At 39.8% G+C, this 14,878-nt stretch overlaps 1 protein-coding gene across 1 annotated transcript in view; it reads left to right on the forward strand.

Annotated features, from left to right (window-relative positions):
- smap1 (small ArfGAP 1) overlaps positions 1-14,878 on the forward strand; it is an 84,241-nt gene that overhangs the window by 36,070 nt on the left and 33,293 nt on the right. The window lies entirely within an intron of this gene.

Below are 14,878 nucleotides of genomic sequence, written 5' to 3' on the forward strand. Positions count from 1 at the left end.
TGTGTCTTCCTGTAAAACTAAATGCGACACGTGTTTACGTCAGCATGAACTAACTGATTTCAATAATATCACGACATTCACCCGTCAATCAATCTTTTAACTTTTAGCGACACAGAGCGAAGATTTATTAGTTAACTAGCTAGCTAACAGCATGGCAAGCGAGGCTCAGCAGCCCCCCAGTGAACACAACCTCCGAGACGGACAGGAATTACGTGAATGTGTGGAACCAATTAGCTCTCTGATTACCATTCCACCTGGACTTTAAGAGAGGATTGCACAAATAAGGGATTTGAACTGTGGAAAGTGTCACACATTCTGAATAATCGGCTCATCCCTAATTTTTGCAGTTGGGAAATATAAGAAACTCTTTTAGACCTTCAACAACAATACATAAAAATGTTAAAAAATAAATGTTATTCATTTCCAAATCATTTTCTGTCAAACCACAGGGAGCCACCAGAGAGGGTATAAAGAGCCGCAGGTTGCCTACCGCTGTGCTAGCTGAATGTTTTGTTCATGAGGTGACAGCTGACAGACAGTGTGGATTAAGATTTTTTTCTGAGCTTGAGAATGACGTCCCTCTATGAACTCCCCCGCCATCAACAAACGCACAATGAAGCATCTGGTGTCAGAGTCGCAACTCTCTCGTGTCTGAGTTTGTCTCCGTGCACCTTCAGTTTACCTTCATGTCTGTGGCATCATATTGTCTCCACAGCTGGTGTGAAGTGGCGTCAAAAGCAATCAGCATGTGATTATTCCCAATCGATGAAAATGTATTTACCTCCAGACTCTCTGTGTACTGTTACACCGTCTTCCCTTTTGAACCCACAAACAGAGGCTTTCACTGCTAGCTGTGATGTGTCTGCTGTCGCTGCATTAAAGTGGTTAAGATGGATTAATTCAGCCTCAGCCTTCACTGGCATCATACAGAACCGATCAATCAACAGACATTTTGATTATTTGACTTTAAATAAAAGCTTAAAAATACAAAGGATGTAAATAACAAGAAAAATCAACATATAAATGAGCTGTGCATCTTCTCTTTAGTCCGTGTACACATCTTGGATGCGGTGGTCGATGGTGGCACAGATGTTCCGTTCCACAGCTAGCAGGGGCAGTTAGCTCTGCTCTGTTGGGCGGATCCTCCTCCTCTTGTTCAGGAGAGCGCAGTGCTTGGTCTGAGCCTCGTTCTTTCTAGATTTTCGGGTTCCTCACGTTGAAGTTTCCCTCTCTGAATCGTGTGTATTTAGTTTTAAAGTTAAGTGTGTTTCAAGAGTAGTTTGAAGTTGGGAATAGACTTGTTTTTGTATATTTAAAGTATTAATTTGTTGGGAAATGTGTGTTACTCCTCTAACAGCGCCCCCTTAACCTTACTTAATGAAAATAAGCTCTTTCTTTCACACGATTGGGGTTTTAGTAGTAATTTAAGACTTTTCATAATATTTCTCATTCTTCATTTTAGATTTATTTTAAAAGGAATAAGCACTGAAAATTTAAAATTTAAATTAACAAATTGAATCCTACTGTAATGAAACCATACCTTTACTGTCTCCTGTGGACGTTCAAAGAAAGAAACACATTTTCAGCTTGAAATTTCATTAACTAAAAAATTCAAATTGAATTTAAATTACCTGCTGCTTCATTTTCTACTTACACTGTAATCCTACATGCAAAATGGAGGTTACATAAGAAGGAAATGAATTTGAAACATCCATCAGTTTCGCCTCAATCTGTGAGGCAGCAGCAGTTTAGAGTCACTCAGACAGAGTCGCTGTATAAAAGGAGAAACCGCAGCTGCCTCACGGTCCTGCTGCGTGTTAGCAGGGTCTCTTTACTCTCCTGGACATGTGTGATGACCCTTGTTGTCTCATCTTGTGTGCTTTGGATTCACCTGTCTTTCTGCTGGCTCTGCAGGTGGTTGTTGTGGTAACCTGTAACACCCTGTCACAGGCAGACGTGACCAATGAGTGTAGAATACTGCTGTAAACAAGACAAGTGACAAATGCTGCAGCCAAACAAGCATGTTGGGTTGAAAGCATCACGGCTGCTGACTTGGTGCTTGCTGGTATTTTTATAAAGAATTAGTACTCATGGTAAGTTAAATGCTAACATGCTCACAATTAGGATTTCAACATGCTGTTGTAATGGTAACTATGGTAAAAGGGTAATGTTTACTGTAGTTAAGGTCTTAGTTTTGCATGTAAGCATGCTAACATTCGCTAACTAGCACAAGTACGGTTAAGGCTTATAAAAATAAAATAAAAAATTTGATCTGGAACGGGGTGCTGGACAAAAACGTCAGTGGGATCTTGTAATTGATCCTCTCAGGAACATTTCATAGCAATCCATCCACCTTTAATGTCTTCACAGTTTTCTTCATATTTGGTAAAAATAAAAGGTGGGAAAGATCAACGCTGATAATCAGGTTGCAGATGCACATAAACTCTTAATGAGAGTCTTTTATTTTTTAAGTTTTATTATTAATTATTAATTATTAATTATTAGTAGCCAACCATAACAACCGTTTTAGTTGCGAGCCAGCATTGCACCACCGGAGTTAAACAAGTGGTTCCAAAGAGATGAATTATCTGTTGAGAGCAGTAAGCATCCAGCATCAGAACAGCAAACACATACAAACACAAACAGAGTTGGACCTTCACCACTAACCTGGCACTCCTCCACTGATTCCTGAAAGAGAGAAAGGAAGAAGGACTCTGCCTTGAATCTGAAATCAGGAGGTCGCAGCCTCTCAGTTGACCTGCAGATACACATTGATGGATGTGTGTGTTTGCGTTGGTGATGCATGTATCAAGAATGTTTGTATCTGTGCGTGTGTGCTGGCAGAGATATGTGGCCTCCTTTTCTTCCACCTTATCAGCTGAGCTCCTGCTGTCGATGAGCCCCAGTGTCAAGGAGATATTTGAGGACATCTCTGGCGCGTGTGAAAGAGAGAGACTTGTTAGTCTAAGTGTATGCTGACGTGCTGAAAGCGGTTTAATCTCCAGTATAGCAGGAAACATGCTGACAGCCATGTTTCTCTCTGTGTCTGTCTTTCTCTCTTTCCTCTCTTCCTTTCCCCTCGACTCCTCGTCTCACTCACTCCTCCTGTTTTAACCCATCAGTCTCATCTGTGTGTCCTTTCCCCCCTCGCTCTCATGCAAAGACCATTATGTACCATCATGACATAACCCTAGCATGTAACAGCAGCTCTTTCATCTCTTTCATCTTAGCATGTAGATATTGTACTGTACATATCTGCAGAGGAGACACACACACACACACACACAATGGTTTCAGGATGAAACAGTCCTCTCATCTTCAGAGAGGTTTACACAAGCAGCGCTTAAGCTTTTCTTTTTCTTGGCTTTTATTAAAATTCAAACAAAAAATTACGGCGCCAGCTACTGAAATAATTTCGCAGATGTAATTCTGAAGGAGGCGAGCATTTGATGTTACAGCAGTCCTGTGAAACTCAGAGATTGTGATGATTAGAGATAATGATGCATGCACGGTGCGCGGCTTAAATCTGGAAATCTGGGAGGAAATTAGAATCAGCTCAGGTTGTGGATTCCTGACACTGCAGTATTTATAGGTCAAGTAACTATCTGATCTAGTGGTTAGTAAATGTTGCTCTCAGAAATGTCACTGGCTGTTTTTAAAGTGTAGTTGAGCAGAACAGTGGTTCCCAACCTGGGAACCTTAAGGAACCCCTTGTCTATCATTTAGTGGACTAACAACCTCTGTTTAAGTGGCACATTTTATGGTTATTTCATATTAAATTCAAAACTCTACATTAAACCCAAACAGTGAACTCAGTAACTGCAGGAAGGTTTGTGTAAAACGAGTGATTTGGATGAATTCTGAGCAGATTATTTCATGTTTGGGAAACTTTTAATACAATTCTCTGTCTGTATTATATTTTTCAAACAATGGATCAATCAGTGGAGAGAATAATCTGTTGATTAATCAAGAAAATAATTGTTAGTTGCAGCCTTAATGACTTTATAAATTCCCAGAGGGAGGCTTGATTGTCGTCCATGAACAACAAAATGTACTGAGACGAACAGATACTGAAATCAGAAAGGTCACTAAAGAAAAGAAATGACATACTGCCACTACAGATGAGTGTGTAGCTCAGGAGCCACGTAATGAGAAGGAATAAATACCATTCATCAATTAATAAAAGGCAGATCACAAGTGATTCCCTTTGTATTCTGTCTAACAAATATACATGCAGTGTAACAAAGGGTTGATTAAAATGTGCAACTCCAACCGAGTATGTGGACGTTTTATTTATAGCATATAGCTGTTTGTCCTAATGAAATAAAAATAAATGCTGTTGCTGTAAGACTTTTAATTCAGAAAATGATTGAAGCATTCATTATTTCTTTGCGGTTTGTGCTGCAGTGTTGGTAGGGGGTTATTTGGGTTTTGATTGCCCATCCGTTTGTGTTTTGATTACAGTTTAATTTTAGTTTTGGTGCAGCTTGTGTTCGGCTCATCCACTGGTAAAATTTGGGTGTGTACTAGTGTGTGTTATGCGAGGATGGGGGAATAAATTGCAGAAGTTTTGTGATGATTTTGTGACGTTTAATTATATTTCAGTCAAACTCACTGTTGATGATGATGGAGGCGACATTAGAGACTGACTTTGACCAGACCTGTAGTACTGGTGCAGGTCAAATAGTACGTATAGTAAGACAGGTCATACAACTAAATGCTTCAAATCTAAAAATGTAAAGGTTAGGGTGGCGTTATGGTCGTCACTTTGACAAATGAAAAGGAGCTGTCAATGACAAGGTAGCCCCGCCCTAAAGCATACCCTGCTTTATGGTCTATTTTACTTTAAATGGCTCATTTCTCCATTAGACTGAATGATATCGGTGTGTTATTGCAGCCAATGGATCTGCCCCCTGCTGGCTATTATAAAGAATGCAGTTTTAAGACACTTGAGGGCCGACTTCACTTCACAGACCCAGAAGCTCTGTCCTTTATATATATTGTCAGTGGTTATGACAGTATATATAATGCAATATATTGCAATACTCTGTAAGCAAGGCAATATTTTGTAATTAATTTTAGGAAAACATAAAGAACACACCAAAATATGCATAAAGTGAGTAAAAAAAACTTTCTATTGTGTGGGCAAAGTAATTACCATAAACAAATTAAGAAAATAACAGTGTTACATAAACAGTTTATATTTATCTTGCTTTAGAGCTTGACTTTCTGTTTTTGTATGCATGCCAGTTTTTAATTTATCTCAAGTAGTCAGTAAAATACGAATCAATAGTGTTTTTGACAATCAATACAGTATCACAAAGCACAGCATGGTGATATCAATAGTGTATAGATATTTTCTTCTTTCAGATGTCGACCTTTACTTGAGTTTCCACAGTGAATCATTATGAGTTATTCAGTAAGAATTCAACTCACTTACCTCATTATTTCAGCAGGGTCTGCCTTATTTTTCTGTTGTCTGTGTATCTCTGTAGAGCAGGTTTCAGCATTGATGAGATAAACTGAATAACATAAAGAAAGCCTAGATGCTCTTTTTGGATGCTGACCTCTTGGGTCTAGTGAACATTCACTAAAGTAAAGTATTGCTAATGAGGCCGTGATACAGCCAAAGCACAGTGGGCTGTACAGTTATACTGATCAGGTAATTGCAGAAGTAGATGGCGCATTGCTCTTAGGAAGGTTGTATTTGCCGAAACACGTCGATTTTATAATTGATGCTGCCTTTTTTTACTTCTTTAATCAAGTGTACTTAAGTGTAGATTTTTTCCCAAGTGTACTGTAACGCAGGTGTTCAGACAGATGTTAGACAGTGTTGTCCCTTGACGGCACGTCAATCCGGTGTTACAGTGATTGAAACTTGCATGCTGTACCTTAATCTCAGCATATCTGACCGTAGTCTCACTTGTGCATGAATCTTAACAACGACAAGGACTAAAAAGGAGTCTAGAAAGATGGAGAGAGATAGTCCGGTCACACAATGTAAAGGTGAGATGTGATTGGATCAATATTGTAGATGGGGAGAAATGGGGAAGTGCAGTTGCTGAGCTGCTTGAAATGTGTCTTCGGATCAGGGAAGGTAAAGGAAATTGTAGGTGTTTGGAAATGTTTACCTTTATTAAACAGATCCTCTATTACGCAGCCCAGTAACCTTGATTGGACCTTGGTATGGTTGATAGAGGTGTCCGTGTAGGAGGTCGTGTAGGAGGCCTAAATTCGCCAACCATAATCCAAAAACCCTAAACATACCTTAACTGTAGTTTATTTGTCATTGTAACACAGACTTTCTCTTCTGTTCTGTTTTTCACTGTTTTTCCTCCTTATATTATTATATTGTCCATATCCATCCAATGTGAGGATTTGCTGCTGTTCTTCGTCATATATGACAGTTTATTTAATATCTTTGGGTTTAGACATTATTTTAAGTTGGTGATAGTCAATGATAGTCACTGGCAACAACGTCCAGGAAGTGTTGCGTTCTTGTACAGTACAGAAGTTGTGGGCGTACCAAGTGCAGGAATTTGACACTGGGTTAGCAGGCTGTATTGGACAGTGGCTAAGTTCAGGCAACTAAACTTAACCTTTACTTCAGGTTAGGGAAAGTTTGTAGTTTTGGTCAAATATTGTAAAAATCTTCCACCTTTAACCATGTTTTGTACAAGTGTTGAGATCTAGTGGTGTTTATCCTTATCCTTATTCGAGAGTTTATAGCATTAATCGATGCCAAGCACGTGCCTGAACATCTTAATCTCAAGCATGTCTAATGTAATATCGTCAGCATTTTTGGCATTGCACAAGTTTGAATGAGTTCCAACAGAGCATATGGCCTCTTAATGTGGTCTAATAGTCTTTTGACCGTGGGAGAGCGGTGATAGATGTGATATTTTTGATGGCTGACATTTATATTTCTTTACTGTGTTAGTCATAATATGTGTTAATACTTATTATTTTCACATGTGCCCTTTTTCATGCCCAGTTGTGTTTGCCTCTTACTCAAATACTGTCCTCACAGACTAAATAAATTCTTTTTGTGTTTTCAGCTGAAGGGCAGGCAGGGTGATGTATCTATTAATTGACAGGAGGAACTCTGGGATATGTTGGGCATTTAAATTAAAAATTAACTTGAAGCATTGACTTTTTTGCTCAGTCATTTTAAATTAAATGGTAATAACACACTCACCGTCTGCAGAGTGTCCATATTAGAGGTGGCCGTCTGATGTTAAAAATGAATACTTGAGACAAACCTACAGATAATACGGATAAAGCTGAGTACAGGTGTTGATATGAATGTAGACAGTCATGCACAGACATTCGTTTATTCGGATCCACATTAGCTGCTACCAAGGTAGCAACTATTCAGCCTGACAGACACACTAGAATATCAAGTAGTTGTCTTTTTCCTCCTCTGTATTCAAAGGAACCATTTTTATTCAGTTTGATTGGGGTTGTCAAAGCTCAACTTTGTCTCCTTCTCCACACTTCCTATCCAAGGCCTGTAGGCACTAATTAGACTGCAGCGCTGATCGGAAGCTGCCATCTGAATGTGTGTGTGTTATGTACTTGTGTTCTCACAGAGATAGGAAGCTGAGGAAATCCTCTAAAATTAAGCCATTTTAGCAGCACTACCCTTTTTTTAGTGTTTAAATGTTAAGATTGAGGATTAGGATTAGGTGGCGGTAAGGGCGGAGGTTAGGCTTGTAGGCGTGTTTTATCGTGAGTTGCAGGCCTGTCACATTGTCAGTCAGAATGATCTGACTGGTATTCTGAGGCTGCTCTCAGAAAAATGTTTGTTCAGAAGACTAGAAACAACCATTTTTATGTTTACCAGAGGAGGACCTCTTGTGGCTTCAGAGATTATGAGTATAAGTAGTGTGGCCTTGCTAATGCGCCGCAAAACCTCTTAGGGAGGAGGTTTGGATGGATGGCGGGTCAGCAAAGTGGCTTGTGACTGTTTCCTTTTGCCTACAGACAGTTTTAAAATCATGTACACACACTTCTTCTAACCATTAATACCTTTTGTGCCTAAACCTTAACCATCAAGATGGCAGATCAGATACCTGTCATATGCATTTTGGAAGGCAGAGACTTCCTGTCAATGGGAGAACCTGATCAGAGGACGCTGACGTTAGAGCACAAATGAGAAGAAGTTCAGCTTCTCAAATGTGAATATTTTCTGGTTCCTTTAGTCCTGAGTTTATTTTACTGATCAAACTAGGAAATCAAGAAAATTGAGGAATCGATAGTGAAAATAGTCCTAATGCCGATACCAGTATTTATTCCTCCGATACTGCCATAAAATCGGCAGGTAGACGTGTCTGTGCTCCGATCCGATACCACGTCATTTATTTGCTTCGAAATGGGAAAAGCCATCTTGGAATCACCCAGCTCCAAGCAGGTCCCTCAACGAGGTGGGAGGGGCCAGACAATCAGGGAGGCAGAGACAGGCCAACAACACTCACTGTCCTAAAGCCCAGGGCCGTCACAGGGGGGTCTGAGATTCAGCCCTCTTACAGTGTACAGGAGGCTGCTCTTTAGTTATCTTACACATTTTGTTCCAAACAAACTAAGATGCAGGGAGGCACTGTTGGTGGCAGAGGATTATCCCTGCCACATGCAAGGTTTTAAGATTACTAAGTAAAAAGATTCATTTATATCATTAACGTGTGAAAGAGATGGACGAGTGCGTAACACAGTGAAGAGGAGGGACGGTGTGTACTGTGTACAAAAACAGTGCTTTTTAGGCAAGAAGTGACTCCATTATCTCTCTCCCCACCTCCATTCATCTCCATCTCTCCTTCATTTGTCCCTCCCTCTATCTCCCTCCTCCTCTGTCTTTCTAGCTCTCCTTGTGTCTATCTCTCTCTCTGCAAACACTAAATCACTGTCGTCCCGTTGGACTGCCGGCGTATGTTGTCTTTTTCTTTCAGCCCATGAATAAATTATCAAAGAGAACAAGAGGCTGCTTTCCTTCATGGAAAACACTGGCGCTCGCCTTTGTTGGAGATAGAAATGAAGGAGTGTGTGCGCCGGTGTGTGTAGATGCTTTTGTGTGTATCTTTGTTCATTCAGTGCAGGGATTTGGGGAGTGTGTTATCGCTAGGTGCTCTGTACATCTGGACTGAGTTGGGCTCTCAAAGGTGCCCATGATTGGATGTAGAACACACACAACACACACACACAACACCACACCACAACACAACAACCACTCAGCAGCAACAGCAGTTGCAGCAGCTAAAAGCATATCTGTGGTCGATTGGAGTTGGTTTGAGCGGCTGGTGTGAAGGGCAGCCAAAGGAGCAGCGTTCTGTGACTAATAACGTGACACACACACATTCACACACACACCACACACATAGAAACGATGTCTCCGAGGTCTGGCAGTCAGAGAGATAATAAGCGTAGCCACAAAGGAGGTTAATCAATAAGCTGGATTTGCACTGGCTAGAGGAAGCCTGTTTTCCCAAGAAAACACTTCTCACACACACAACACAACACACACACACACACACACACAGACAGATGCAGTCATAATAACACACACATCCAACATGCTCTCCTATACACACACACAAACACCTCTCTCCTCCCGCTGTGATGCAGCAGAAGCCTATATGCCACTGATACTTGTTAAATCCAGTTACATGCAAACAGTGGTCCTTGAGTCGTTGGCATTTAAAAGCAGGACTTTGTTAAATATATATCATAAACATATTTAATGTCATGGATTGATTTGTGTCAAGCCTGCTGATATGTGTAAAAGCAGATTGTCCGTAACCTATTGATTGACAGTGATCAGTAAATATTGCAGGGAACAAGTGAAGCTACTTTTATGGGCTTTATAGACTGGATGCAACAGACCATTTCAATTTTCAAAATTAGTCTGGAATCAGTTCATTTGGATTTAAGAAGAGAAGGATTTACTTCATAAATAATTTTTTATTTCACTCAGTTTTAAACTAACATGTAAATATGTGTAGTTATGATAGTTGAAATGGGTGCCATTATTTGTTATCTCTGGAGCTATGTTTAGTGGTTATGTGGCTCTGTCTGTACATCTCATTACTGTGGTCCACGTGGATGTATATTGGACACCTCCGGTTAAGTGTGTCCCTACAGACTAGCTATGCCGCACCTATTATAGGGGATTATTCATATGACACAGATATATTATTATATGATAATTATTTTTCTTCTTAGCAATGTAAATATTATGTAATCATTTAGTTTTGATTATATATTGGTCAGAAGCAAAGCAAACACAATCTGTTCCTATCAGCAGAAGCTTCAAGTGCAGTGGTTTGTTCTTCTTTTTAGAGAAAATATAATCCGTCCAGTTCATTAAACATTGATTTTTTTTTAGTGATAGTTGAGATTGAACAAGAAACAGTTCTACGTGCAGCACTCAGTGCTCAGTGTTGATGTTTAATAGAAGGTTCCTGGGTTTATTTCCCAGCTGAGCAAGGCTTTCTGTGTTTTCCTCTGGGTTCTTCCGGTTTTTCATCAATTTAAATTATGTAGGTTAATTTTCTTCAGTTGTTTTGTTGACTAAATATGTTTGATTAGATTTCCACCGGGCGCTGTCGGTGGCTGCTCACTGCTTCCAAGTACTTAGGAATGGGTTCATTGCTAGAGGAAAAATTCACTAATACGTTTGATTTGTATGATTTAAATATGTGACAATAAAGTTGGTACTATCAGTGTAATTAGAACCGCCCCATATTTAATAAACGGTTGTGATTGGCCCAACCAGTTCCGAGAACTGGTGGACGTCTGTCCGATCGGAGGTGGTCAGACGTTGTCCCAGCTCGGTGCTTTCATGCTATATTTTACTATCAACTGTCAATGTTATCATTATTTATTATTTTGATATTATTTAATAGCCTGAAGATCAGACTGAGTTGCCCTTGAACTTTCTTCATTCATTAAAATCTGAGTCTGGAACCAGCTTAATATTAAAACTAATTAAAACAAGGATGGAGACCTTGTGAAGCTCTGTCTTAACACTGTGTCCAAGTTCTTATCACTGATCGAGTACCACAAAATTCAAATGCTTGGCACAAGCACAAGACGGTTTGTATTTCGATTATTCTTATTTTGTTTGATTTTTGTTTTTACTGTAATTAATAAATTTCTGTCTTTAATCACTATACAATTGTTTCCCTGGATTTAATATTTTTATCCAAATGTATGTTGAAACGTAATCTGAGAATAAGCTGGCAGTGATGTGACCTTGAATTTTGTTGTTGTGGGGAACAAAAGCGTTACCTAGCTGCTAAGTTGGCTGGCCTGTATACGTGAGCAGTCGTGTTGACATGTAAATATTCAGTGGTTATGTGGAGCAGGAAGGTGAAGGATATGACTTCCACTGATACCTAAGGTAACATTTATTGTGTTACGTATATTGAGTTTGAGCAGAATTGTTTTTAGACCAAATGTGCACAAAACCTAAGCTGGTAAAGTATTTTCAAGAAGGAATACATGAAAGACACACAGTCAAACAAAATCAGACAAAAGACAGTATATTTTACAATACTATTCATGGATAAAGAGTAGAGTTGCTCTGGTGGATTAACTATAAATGTTCGATTGATTTATTCAAGCATCCTAAAAACTTGAAAAGTCTTTCCATTTAGTTTGGTTTAGTTCAAAACATACCCATTAGAAAATTGTTTTGAATAGTAATATGGTTCCTTCCCCAACAATTCACAACATTAGAGCAGTAACATGGTCTTTAATCACCCAGGATGGATTGATGCAATGGTTAAGTTTAATATTTGATAGAAAAATCAGTTGCTGGTTAGATAGGAGAACCCTGTTATTGGAAATCAAACATTTTGATCAGATTATGTAATGAATATGGCTACAGTAAGAATCAATAACAGTAGAGATTTTCAAGGTTTCCTTGAAAATGGATCACAGACAGTTCAGATCAATCCAAAATATACTGAGGATAATCAAAATGTGTTGACTCAAACAGGGTTCAAAATAGAGAGAGAACCACCAACTGGCAGACACGATGCGACTATCAGTTAATGAGCTGCTTTTAAAAAGAGCAGCGTTCATGTCAATTTTTCTGCACCTCAAAGTATTCACACTGTCTGTGCTCAAAACCACATCTTTCTCTTTATTGATTATGATCATGACACGATGAGAGAACATAGAGTCACAGTGGATAATTTCTTTGTGACATATCAATACACACAGACTGCCAACCAGCATGAATGTAATCTGGACCCGAGTGTTCATTTTGTTGACAACATAAATGGTAGATAACTATTGAAAACGAGAACTGCAAAGGATGTGTGTTACTTTTTTTGTCAAATTAAAAATAAACAATAATGTGGGAAGATAGAAATAAAACAAATAGCAAATGAACTATGAATGTTTCTGATTAAAGGACAGTTCCCCGATGAACGCTACCCAGCGATACGTCGAAGTCTCTCCTTCAAAGCAAAGAAGAATAGACAGAAAGAGGGCAGAGGCACTGGCAGTGATGGGAAACAAAACACACTGACTGGTGGCCTCCTCTGTTTCACGTGGATCTCCTTTAGTGTTGCGCTGCCACTTGTTGAAGTAAAGGTAAAGGATGTTTTTTTGATTAATTAAAAATAGTATTGTCAAACAATGTCTCTCACCTCCAGCATGTTTCACACTCCATGAATGGTCACAACAATCACTAAGCTCATTTGCACTGAATGTGGTTCACACGTCTGATATCATGCAAAACATTGTAAAACCCAAATATAATTGCAACCCAGGTATAACATGCAAGACATGCTTATATTCCCTATATCTTTTTCTTCACACTTTTCGGTTGTCAACTTTCTCATTACACAAGTGACAGTGTGTTCTGGTGTTTGTTGTTGGAGCATATTAAGCCAGGGCACATACTGTAAAACAACAAAATCAATTAATTTATGCAAAGTCAGGTGGAGGTGGGTTTCACATGAAACCAACGTGAGGACAATGGTGCTTCTTCAATGCTGGAAGAAGGAAAAAAAAACGACGAAGAGTGGGGAAGGATGCCAAAAAACAGCTTAACAATCAGCAACCACACACAACACACACACAACATTGATTAAGGTTAAAAACAGTGAATCTGAAAGGGAAATTTCAGTTAGATCGTTAGCTCACTATTCCGTTTTAGAACGAGAGCTATCCAGCTTGTTGAGACGTATTCCAAATCAACTGTGTGTGTTCCCTAAATCGTGTGTGTGCGTGCAATCAGTTCGCTAAAAGGTGGGCAGTGGGTGTGTTTCCTGACAAAAGCAGATGATATTTGTGTGAGGTGTGTGTGTGTGTGTGTGGGTGTGTGAAGTGGATGCCATTTCTTTGAAACACAACAACAAGATTCTTGAGGCTCCGAGATCTCTGCTGGTTTAGGTAACAAATAAATCACTTTGAAAATAACTTAAATGCCTTTGAATGTGTGTGTGTGTGTGTGTGTGTGTGTGTGTGTGTGTGTGTGTGTTGTGATGTTGTGTGTGTGTGTGTGTGTGTGTTGTGTTGTGTGTGTGGGTGTGTGTGTGTGTGTGTGTGTTGCCAGATTTGTTAGGTATTCTTTTCCTGAACAGCGGCGTGACGATGGAGCAAGTCAACAAACGTGACCTTCACTCACACTCAAGTGTGTTTGTGTGTGTGTGTCTGTCTTGGATGCAAATATTTGTATAGTGTGTGAGAGTTTGGTTTGGTTTTGAGTATATGAGATGGTCTTTCTACCTGTTGTGTTATGTGTGTGGTTTTGTTGTTTGTGTGGTGTTTGTGTACATGTGTTTATGCAGGTTCTCCATGAGTCAGACGAATGAAACTTAGTGGAAGGGATGCATGAGGTCTGTGGCAGCGTGAGATCTCTGTGACAAACTTCTAGAGTGTGTTGTGTGTGTGTTTGTGTGTGTGTGTGTGTGTGTGTGTGTGTTGTGTGTGTTGTGTGTGTGTGTTGTGGTGTGTGTCATGACACAGCCTGAGTGAAGATCGTGTTAATGGTGCAGAACTGCAAGCGCTGGACACTTACAGCTCTGACTTACTGGTGCACCTCAACACACAATACACACACACACAAACCAACACACACAACACACAAACAACACACACACACACACAGGGACTTTGTTCTGTGTTTCTGGGTGGAGCTGGGGTGCTGCTGACTTTATGATATGGATATCTCAGTCTGTATTGATAATGCATTTTCAACACACTTCTCCACACTCCATGCACACACACACACACAAGAGTACACACATTGGCCTCCTGCCCACTATCTCTTCCTCTCCTCACAGTGTCTCCTTATCGCTCTCCTCTTGTTTCTCATCCTCCATTTTTCTCCTCATCCTCTACTCTTCTCATTTATCTTTCCTTTTTCCCTCCTCCTCCTCCTCATCATTCACCTCCTCTTCATCTTTGCCTCTCCCTCACTCCACATCCGACTCTCACCCTTTTCTTCATAATTTCCCTTTGCTCTCCTCTGTCTTTTTGCTCTCAACGTTATCCTCCCCTTCCTCCTCGGTGAACTCTGGTTCTCCTTCTCTTTCTTCCTCCTTCATCCGCTGCGGCTGTCTTTGGCCTCACTGGCTCATCCAGCCAGTGGCAGTTTTATTATTCTCTTTCATATTGTTAATAAGGCAGCTGTCAGCCACAAGAAGGCGATCCACTCCCTGAGACCTACTACAACTACTACTAATGTATTACAGTAGTGCTACACTGTACTACTGCTGTGAATGGCGTACACTCGTGAACTGGAAAGCGTAATTTTCACTGCACTAAACTTAACTCTTCATGACAGAAGTTTTTTGTAAGCACTGATTGCAATGCAAACCTGTAAAATCCAGAAGTTTAGCGTTTAGTTTTTCAGTCATGGAAACAC

The sequence above is a fragment of the Morone saxatilis genome, unplaced genomic scaffold (assembly GCF_004916995.1).
Source record: "Morone saxatilis isolate NCDOM2014 unplaced genomic scaffold, NCSU_SB_2.0 Contig19, whole genome shotgun sequence".
In the NCBI taxonomy this organism is placed as follows: domain Eukaryota; kingdom Metazoa; phylum Chordata; class Actinopteri; family Moronidae; genus Morone; species Morone saxatilis.